This window comes from Amblyomma maculatum, chromosome 3, assembly GCF_055883805.1.
Source record: "Amblyomma maculatum isolate TAMU_Amacu chromosome 3, ASM5588380v1, whole genome shotgun sequence".
NCBI classification, from domain to species: Eukaryota; Metazoa; Arthropoda; class Arachnida; order Ixodida; family Ixodidae; genus Amblyomma; species Amblyomma maculatum.
Genome location: NC_139346.1, coordinates 70,044,253 through 70,054,154, shown reverse-complemented (window position 1 = coordinate 70,054,154; position 9,902 = coordinate 70,044,253). Strand labels below are relative to the sequence as shown.

General features: G+C 41.4%; 1 long non-coding RNA gene across 1 annotated transcript; it reads right to left on the bottom strand.

Moving 5' to 3' along the window:
- Window positions 1-1,346: 1,346 nt before the first annotated feature.
- Window positions 1,347-9,466, bottom strand: LOC146194944 (uncharacterized). The gene is made up of 3 exons (XR_014705933.1): window positions 9,096-9,466; window positions 7,101-7,250; window positions 1,347-1,678 (listed from the first exon to the last, which is right to left on the bottom strand). It is a non-coding gene; the product is annotated as an uncharacterized LOC146194944 (long non-coding RNA).
- Between the last annotated feature and the right edge of the window lie 436 nt (window positions 9,467-9,902).

Below are 9,902 nucleotides of genomic sequence, written 5' to 3'. Positions count from 1 at the left end.
TCTTTCGCTTGTAGAAGCCTTATATCTATTTATGGTAAGTGAGAAAAAACATTTCCCTGCATGTATGCTTTTTCGTTCGCTCAGTCCGTCCATAAACACTTGTGGCTTGGAGAATAGGACATTACTGCATTCCTTAAGGTTGCGTACAAGCTGGTTACTGAGGGGGAACATACTTCTACGTGTTACCTTGCGGCGTGCGAAATTGCACCCCACATATATTTTACAATGTTTTAGTCTGTCCAAGTTTGCAGTGTATTGAAAACCTGTTAATTTATATTGCCAGTGCTGATGTAGATTTTCTCTACCCGCCACCATGAACTGCACCGCCGACACACCTGATATCTTTTCGCTGCCGTGGACTGCTTTTCAATTTGATTAGGCCGTTTATTTATAGTAATACTTATTTTGCCAACGCTTCTTTTGTTTTTATCTTTCCGGGTTAAACATGGGTGAGCAGATGAAGGAAAGAACACTTACGGATATTTTCACCTCAGTACTTTAAACCCTGAAGTCCGCAAATTTGTTCCAACTGCCAGTCTGCTCTCTGGTGGCAAGTGTCACGGCCGCTTGATGGAAGCGCACTAGCTTCCATTGAGCGGCCGTGTAAGTGTAATGGGTACAAAACGTCCGGAGGACGTCTCTGGCAGGTGGTCACCAGACTGCACGTACAATTTCGTGCAATACTGGCAACATATTGTTTCGTGGTGACAAGCGAAGAGGACAGCACAACATCCCAAGCAGCACACCAGCATTCGTCCAACAATGGTTCATCACTGGAAAAGAATGGCATCAATATTGGACTGATATTGGCATTTGGGCATTTTACTACATTCTCCATTCTTGGCCCATCTTTCGTTCCAAGATTGGTCCAGTGTTCAACCAAGCTGGAGCCACCAATGTAGGCACAATATTAGACTTTCCATTCATGCACCATGATTCTTGCCAATACTGTCCAGCATTATACCATCATTGTATTACCAATATTTGTTTAATACCAGCTATTCCATTGATGGCCCATTGTCAATGCCAATATCATACCAATGGTTAGCCATTGCAGGTGCACTGGCTGCTCCATTCATGCCACATATTGTCGATACCAATATTAATCGAATGGTTTATGGGTACACCGGTTACTCCATTCATGTACCATTGATGATGTCAAGATTACACATTTTGTGGCACTGCCTGTGCAGGCCATAAAATGCAGCCTTTTTCATTCTAGCCATATTCGTGACAGCACATCGAACTTGCTGGGACAATAATGGCCTTTAGAATAGGAATGGCCATAATAATTCAAATTGTCGCTCAAGAGCAACCAGTAGATATTCACAAAACAAGGGCATGGTTCACAAAGAGATAATATTTATTGCAATTGTTACTATAGACGGCAGTTGTTACTAGCCAGCGCTGAGGGCACACACAGCCGCAGTTAGCAGGGCAGTGGCAGGGTTGGTCAGGGCAGGGCGGGCTCTCGGGAAGTGGAAGGGGCCAGGGAGCTGGAGGGCACACTCATAGGCGTAGTGAGGGGGCTGACCCTGCAATTGCATTCACAGGTGGCATGCCTGGTTCGCCAGGGGAGGTTTCAGCAAAACGCCTTTTTCTTCCACCCCCCCTGTCACAGGAACCAGGCAGCCACCTGCCTCCAAATCGTCCACCCCAACTTTTTCGCAAAAGGCACCTGCACAAAAACAATGAGGAAACAAAATTTACAACACTATTACGAGGCATATAAAATCGCGTGCATTATTTTAGGAAGATGTAGAAAATTCCAGAATTCATGTACCGAAATTCATGGTCAATGAGAAACACTATACTGATGAGTTCCAGATTAGTTTCAGCTGCCTTGGGTTTATTAGGGTGAAAGACGCACATACATTGCATAGCATGTGCCCTGTTGCATTTTGATCGCCTCTACAGCAATACGGCTGAGACAGCCAGTGTTTCATCCCACACTAGGAATTAGTGCTTGATTGTCGGCTGTCTCCGCATATGACTGGCGCGCTATTTTTTTGCCGCTCCTACGCTTTCGGCGATGTGCAAACAGTTTATACTAAATATCGTTACCAAGAGAATGTTCGGCGACCATCTGCATTTTTTTTAAATGGCTAGATATAATATACACAAGCGATCTAAGCCCACGACTGCTGCACTGGCCGCTGGTTAGCTGATATACGCTTTTGACTGGTTTTGTGGGTAGTTCACTTAAACGGGAGCTCACTTAAACGGGTAGCTCACAGGTGCATCATTTTTACACATATACTGCTTGTCCAAGCAAATTTGATCCAAGGGATAAAAAAAAAAAACATTTCGGAGGCAGGCAAAGGAAACCAGATACATATTGCTGGAAGCTACCTTGAGCGCCACAGAAAAGGTTTTGTTTGGAATCCTTAATTGATATTATTTACCTAAATTACTGATTATTGACTTACAAAATAAATGGTGTTGCTACTTTGAAGAGTACCGGCACAAACCACGTTTGATTATTTGCGATAAAGAGCCCTCACGTCTGCATTTTGAACGCCAGATACAGTAGGAAACCACGAAAATACAAAAATCAGATTCCTGGACAATACAATTGAGGACTTGGCTTGGCTCGACAGCCCTGTGTAGCGTTAGACCTAAAAGTTGCCTATGGTTTCTTCGTCCGCGCCAGCACATTCGTCCAGCAAGACTATTTGTATTTTACAGCTAAAAAATACTGTTCCACTCATTTGTATCCTTACCGCTTTGTAGTCATTATCCGCATTGCAAAGTTCGGCGCGCTCATTGTAACTCGAGCCTTCATGTGCGCCAAAGGGTCGACGCGAAGCAACCATCGCCAGCATATCACCCTTACTCATGCATAGGGCTAGCCATCATAGCGGCAGGTTATTTTGTCCGCTCAAAATCATGTTGTGAGCAGCACAATCGAGGTGCGCGAATGGGCTGGTAACGGTATCTACATAACCCGGAATTTATCTGCAGCTGAAAAAAACCGCAAATATTGAAACAGGGGTTTCCGAACGTGCTCACCGACTCTAAGTCCTACTTATTGTCTAAAGTGAATATTTAGTACTTGAAGCGAATAACCTCACTTCGCTACGTACACAATAAAAATTTTCTGCGCTGTCCTAAGCGGCTGCCAGCAATGCGCCACCGGTTTCCATCGTGTTTCTAATGGTTTATTTATAACCCTTGGCTCAAGATATGGGGCGCAGCAGGTGTGATGTAGCTTGAATAAAACCTGCAAGAGATTATATATATGGGTAGATTTGTAAGGTTTACAGATTTCACTTACAAATTCTACGGGAATCGCGTCACTGCGGCCTTTCTTTGACACGTAATAGCGCTATATTCGTGGCTAAAATAAAGTACTCAACGTATTAATTAAGCTTAGCAATTGCAGCTGTAACAGAAAGTGAGGGCCGGCGACAGCTAAGGTGTGCCTAGCTTTCAAATTTTCTTAGATGACACAACCGGTCGAAATATGGAATATTAAAAAAAGCCCTTGATATTGGCTTTCTCACAGCGTATTATGGGTGCCTTAGTTTAGAAACATAATCCAGGTCCCATGGCCATCTTTCGTTTCCAATGAAATTCTTATATGTGGTGGGCTGGCAATGGGATACCAGAAACGTTTTGTCCTTTCCAATTTCCAAGTTGTTACAGTGTTCCTGTAGTCTCTTATTTATACACCGTCCGGTTTGTCCTATATAACTGGCTCCACAAGAGAGTGGAAGCCTATATATAACTGGCTCCACTCTCTTGTGGAGCCAGTTATATAGGACGAACCGGACGGTGTATAAATAAGAGACTACAGGAACACTGTAACAACTTGGAAATTGGAAAGGACAAAACGTTTCTGGTATCCCATTGCCAGTCATGTGAAATAATGAAGAAGGAGAAGAAGAAGTGCACTCCTAAGTTTGACAGTGTTAAGATTTTATATCGCCACAAAGAGAAGATAACGAGAGAGATAGTGGAAGCGTATTTTATTTCAACGGACAATAAGTGTGTCAGCAAGATGTCACTTGCTCTTTCAAGCAAAGAGGTGTCTTTTTTAAGTGATTTTTTAAAGTAATTTTTATGCAGCAGGTGAACCCAGGGGTTTTTTCACGTGACTGTTTCGTTTTCTTCATGTTTGTTTTTCTGGGCCTTGGAGTAAACGGCTTAGGCTTAGTTGTGGGTCAGCGCATGTACTGTGGCTTTCTTGTTTCTTGTCCCTTGTTTTCGTGTTCGCGCTGTTTATATTAATAATGCTTAGGTTTCAAGATACGCGTAGTTCCCTCGAAAAAAGAAATTGTGTGGTATATCTCTAGAGGTAGAAAACGCTGTTTTTTCCATTTCAAAATGTTGCAAGCTTGGATACCATGATTTTGTCATCTACTATATTTTACTCACTAAATATATGCAGGTTTTACATTTACAAACACTATTAGAAACCTGTTTTGTTTTTGCAGTTGAGTTATTAAAAAATCGCAAACTTTGCTTCAGGAGCGTTATGCTGCAAAAATATTATTCATTTTTAACCTTATGTACTGGCATATGATGCATTAGGTTGGTTGCACTAAATATGTTTTCATTTCCTGACGCATGCTCTTAATTCCAGGCAGTATCTGGAGCTCCAGACCACTAGGTGTATTCTCCACAACGGACCAAAATTGCTCAAAATTCGAAAACAGCAGTAAAGGGCAAATTTGCTGCAATTAAAGAAAAGATCATCTTCGATTTTCATTCAAATCCCTCTCAAAAATCTTCAGTACCTCAAAAATATCGCGGACTGAAAAGTGTAGCGTTATACTGTTTAAAAATATAACACTAAATATTAAACCGAGTGCTTGTGCTGATAATGGCCAAATTCAGCCTTCATTCTTGCAAGATCCAATAATATCTTGGCACGGAAACTATTTCTCTACATTATCTAGGTTCCATTCATTATTTATGAAAAAATTTGAAGCTCTAGATTTGTGTGTGTTTCTGCATATTATTTTGTAATTGGACAAAAGTAAGAAAATGTTAAAATAAGGAAAACTGATTAGAATTGAAGAAACGGCCGCAACATCAATTTTTATCAAGATCTGTGGAAACAATGCAAAGGATATTATTAATATGAGTCAGTAAATATATTGAATTCTGCAAAATGTAATATTAGAAATATAAAAATGCCTGTTTTTGTTCTATAGATGTGCTTATATGGCTCCCCCTTATGGAGTAGGCATCAAAACTTCAAGTTAGTATTTGCTGAATTTAGTTACATTTTACCTTAAGTAAAATTTAAAACCTTGTCAGCGCTTATACATCCTTTTTCTGCTTCTGGGCAAATAGCTTAAAATGGTATTGATTCACTATTTCTGTCAATTTCATGGCAGAACGCAAGTGAAGGCTGAACTTTTTCTCTGTCCTGCATTCTTTTTTATTGCTAGGTGCAATAGTATTAAATCTTGTTTATTAATATATTATTCCATTTCTCAGCTTTGACCACCACTAACAATACCATATTTTTGAAGATGATTTTTCAATGTGTAAGTTTTATAATTACAATCATAAGCAAATCGCTTTCCAGCGTAATAATTTTGGTGGCATTACAGAGAACACGCATAGAAGGTTACAGTCTCCAAATTCTGCCTTAAATTAACAATATGACCTGCGTAATAAACACAGAATGTTTTAGTGCAAACGACGTAACGCATCACGTCAGTATGTAAGGTTGAATATTAACATTTTTGTAGCGCGTTGTTCTTGAAGCAAAGTTTGCGATTTTTTACTATATCAACTGCATCAATGAAACACACTTCTAATACTTCTTATACAAGTAAATGTTACGCAAATGCGGTGAGTAAAAAGCAATGAATGACAAAATTTTACGCAACCAGCCGGCCTCCAAACTTGCAACTTTTTGGAACGACAAAAACGGCGTTTTCCAGCTTTAGTGATAGGCGTTTTTTTTTTCGAGAATACTACGCCGCATCTGGCAAACCTAAGGGTCATTCCTTTGTGTCGAGACATTAGCCCACTACATATGAAAATTTAATTTAAAAAAATGGTCATGGCACCACGATTACTGTTCCTGTCCGAAGACATCCATATTTGTTTTCATTTCGTCTCTTCAAACAGGCTGGTTTAGCCAATGCGGTGAATAAAAATATCATCGCATATATTAAAGATTTTCGCGCTATATGTTATAGCTAAAGCTACCTATATTGTCACAACTGTCATACATTATTTGTAGCTGAAACAACATCACAAAAGGGATTCGATTGCAAATTGTTCGCTAGTTAAATAGACGTACGAGATGATACACGTATACTTTGTAGAATAAAATTTAGGAAAGAGCAGATACAAACTACAGGCGAATAATGCTATGATATGGAGCATATGTATTACTCCGATTAACAGTAAAAAAATCAACTTTTAACATATTAATATATTCGACAAACTATTGGATGCTCACATAGGAACACAGTTAATGAGCTCATCCACGCATATAATGTCTATGGGCATTAGATGTGTGGATGACTTCGTTTTATTCCAATTCGTGCGTCACTCAAAATAATTGAGCGAGAAAAAAGTTAATGTCTACACAATTTTCAGTGAGTATACCACAAATTATACTAAGGTGCCTCATATATGTCACATCACCTAGCAAGTGAAATGGGATAACAGAAGTAATCAGACTCTAACCCTGATCAGCATTTCGCTTTTGCGCCATCTTTGTAAGTTTTTAGGCAGGCTTTTCCACTGATTATCCTCTTCTTTATACCCCTGCCACCCACAGGACACAAATCTTCTGGGGGCACCGAACTGTTGGTTTTCGCACCAGTGATACAACTTAATCGATCCATTTATACGTAGAAAACACTCTCGATGCGCACCTAAAAAAAAAAATGAAAGCATGTATGTGTAGGCGAAATCATTCACCGGCGATTTAATAATATGATTTGAACAATAAAATCACACTCGAAGTAACAAAAAAGTAGTGGAGAGATAGGAATTGAAGCAATGAAAGGCGGTTGCCTTCTGCAAAAAGAAAAATAGAAAGAGGTCCACTGTCTATAAGAATAGGCGATAAAAATAAGGCATATTTAAAGGTGCATGCAGCAGTTACAGTGATGCAGTGCTACCTTTTTTTAGGCAGGCTTTTCCGCTGATTTTCTTCTTCTTTATTGCCCTTCCAACCACAGGACACACATCTTCTGGGGGTTGTCGGTTTTCGCACCAGTGATACAACTCAATCGATCCATTTCTACGTAGAAAACGCTCCCGATGCGCATCTAAAAAAATGAAAGCATGTATGTGCAGGCTAAATCATTCACACATGATAAAACAATATGATTTGAACAATGAAATCAAATGATCACACCCAGAGCAACAAGAAAGTGGTGGAGAGACAGAAATTGAAGCAATGAAAGACGGTTGCTTACTGAACAAAGCCTATAGCAAGAGGTCCTGCGTCTATAAGAATAGGCAATAAATTAAGGCACGTTTATAGGTGCATGCAGCAGTTAAAGCGATGCAGTGTTACCTTTCTTTTTCACTGCAGTGATTGGTATAAATATTACAGCAATTGCTAGGCATCTCAGGTAACCCCATTGAAAACTTCATCCAAGATACCGAGGAGCAGTGGCGTGGTATTTGCAGCTGTTAACGGAAAGACAGGCTATCCTATTAGTGCATGCGCATTTCCTCCTTTTTGTACCTTGAATAAAAGCGACTGAACAGTGAGTGTTGCAAGAGGTGCAGCGTCCCTAGGAATGGGGAACAAAATTAAGTTTTAGTAAACAGAGGTACAAAAAGAAGCAAATATGCCTGCAATAATAGCATGATGGCCTACCTTTTGATCAACAGCTGTAAACAACCTGTCACTGCCAGTCGGTTCTTTAGATAGGCTTATCAATGCCAGAGCTTAAACCTAAGAGCAACATGAGTAATATTTATTGCGGTCACGGCCGTAAACAATTCTAGCGCAACACTCCATTACTGTAACTATTCAACAGTCCATTTATACATATCGTTCATTAAAGAACCATGCACATCATATTAAGTTGCTCTTTTCTACTCCCAAATGATTTCCTATAGAATTAGAATACGTGGATCGCTGCTTCGGTTTCAACATTCTTGCACGATGGCTATGGCGTGCACTTCATGCATACGGTACGGTACGTGAGGTACAAAGAGCTGTAATTGCCGAACAGGCGGACCTGACGGCCTGTCCCATTTCGCCTGAAAGTGCGCGCCGTGATCGAGCGCTTCGCGAGCAACATATTTCGGGCGATACGGTTGCCTCATACCGGCCGTCAATGTTTTGTACAATGTGTCCCGCGTGCACGTTGTTTACTTTGCAGTGCCTTTTTGTTTGTATTGTTATTTTCCCCCGCCTTCGAAGCGCGTCTGCGAAATCGCTCTCCTATTGTCGCCGCTTTCTGATAACGCCCTCACCTGAAGGCGCGTGCTCAGAAGGGGGGCGTCGATTAAAAAAATTTTGAAAAGGGGCTCACTTGCGCTGTTCACGGCTTTCAATTCCTCAATATGATATTAACCCTTATAAAAGTGGAGGTTCATTATGACTTGATTATAGCCTAATCATCAAGCGGCATCACGCACACAATGTCCGCCCCACTGTAAAATTCGCTTGCACAGACGGCACGGACGGTTTTCAAAACTTCGTCTGTACATCTGAAAACAAAAAAACTGCCATTAACTCTTCACAAAATCCAAAAACTGTGTGAACATGGCTTCCTGCGCGCATAAGAGAGGCTGTCCAAAATATATGTACAAAGCTGGGCGCATAGTATCTGGTTACTAATTGATTGCGGCGCGCTGCACAGTCAAAAAACTTCGCAAATGGCTGCCTGCAGTGTTCTGTCACGTGTTGGTGGCATACACACCTGTTACGCACGGCTCCTCTATTTTCGGCGCAAATGCTATTCATATCGCAGCCAGCAAATAAGTCCACGCACTTGGTTGCATGTAACCCGGACGAAAATTCGCTTAGTTCTTGAAGTCATGCTTCGCGCAGTTGTTTCGAAAAGAATACGGAAAGAGAACATTTGGGACTGGCGGGAGATTATATAGAACCAATTATGAAGCAATGGCATGCTGCAAAGATATATACTCACGGTCTAAGATGACGGCGTTCACTGAGTCCGATAATGCCGATGGTATTCCGCCATTGCTGTAATCCGTACTCCGGCGACATATCACAGCTCAGCTATTCACTGATATGTAGCAAGCACAAACCGGAGCACATGGACATGTATAGGCGCAAGAGAAAATTATGCACAGCGCAATGAAAAAGAAAATTAATGAGAGAAGAAATTAAAGAAAGGTTTAAGAAGCTGTCACAAGTCTTGTAGCGTCTTCAACAAGCTCTGAAATGAACGCTTCGGGAGGAGGCCGCACAGCAGCGCAGCTGGGGATGCTTTCTGTTGTGTCTTGCACGTAGACGCGTAGGCGAGGGGCAACAGCGAACCGCTCAACCAGTGCGCGATTCCCGCCGCGGTGTTGGGTTCGCATGGGCTGCGCGTGGGAACGAAGGACCAACGACCCTCTCAACATTCCGTTCCTCCCAGCCCTCTTCTGCTTGCACCGGCCAGCCGTGACTTCGGACCGTGCCGATAAGCGGCCGCCAGCGCGCACCGCTCGAGTCGAGTTCTAAAAAATAGTTTTGTTTTGTGTGTTCGCAATCGCATTGTTTCTTCAAGCCAACCACGTACATAACATTTTCTAAAAAAAATAGAAAGCCTCCCCATCTACCATCCACATTCTTGCGTAAATCCATACAGTTGGTGCATCGACAAATGCGCGCGTCATCTTTCCCCTCCCGTTCGCCACCTATGATCGAACAAAAGATAGTCGTTCGACCTTTTATATTTACTTCAAAATATTATATATTGTTGCGTGATGACTGATTAATAATGTCGAAG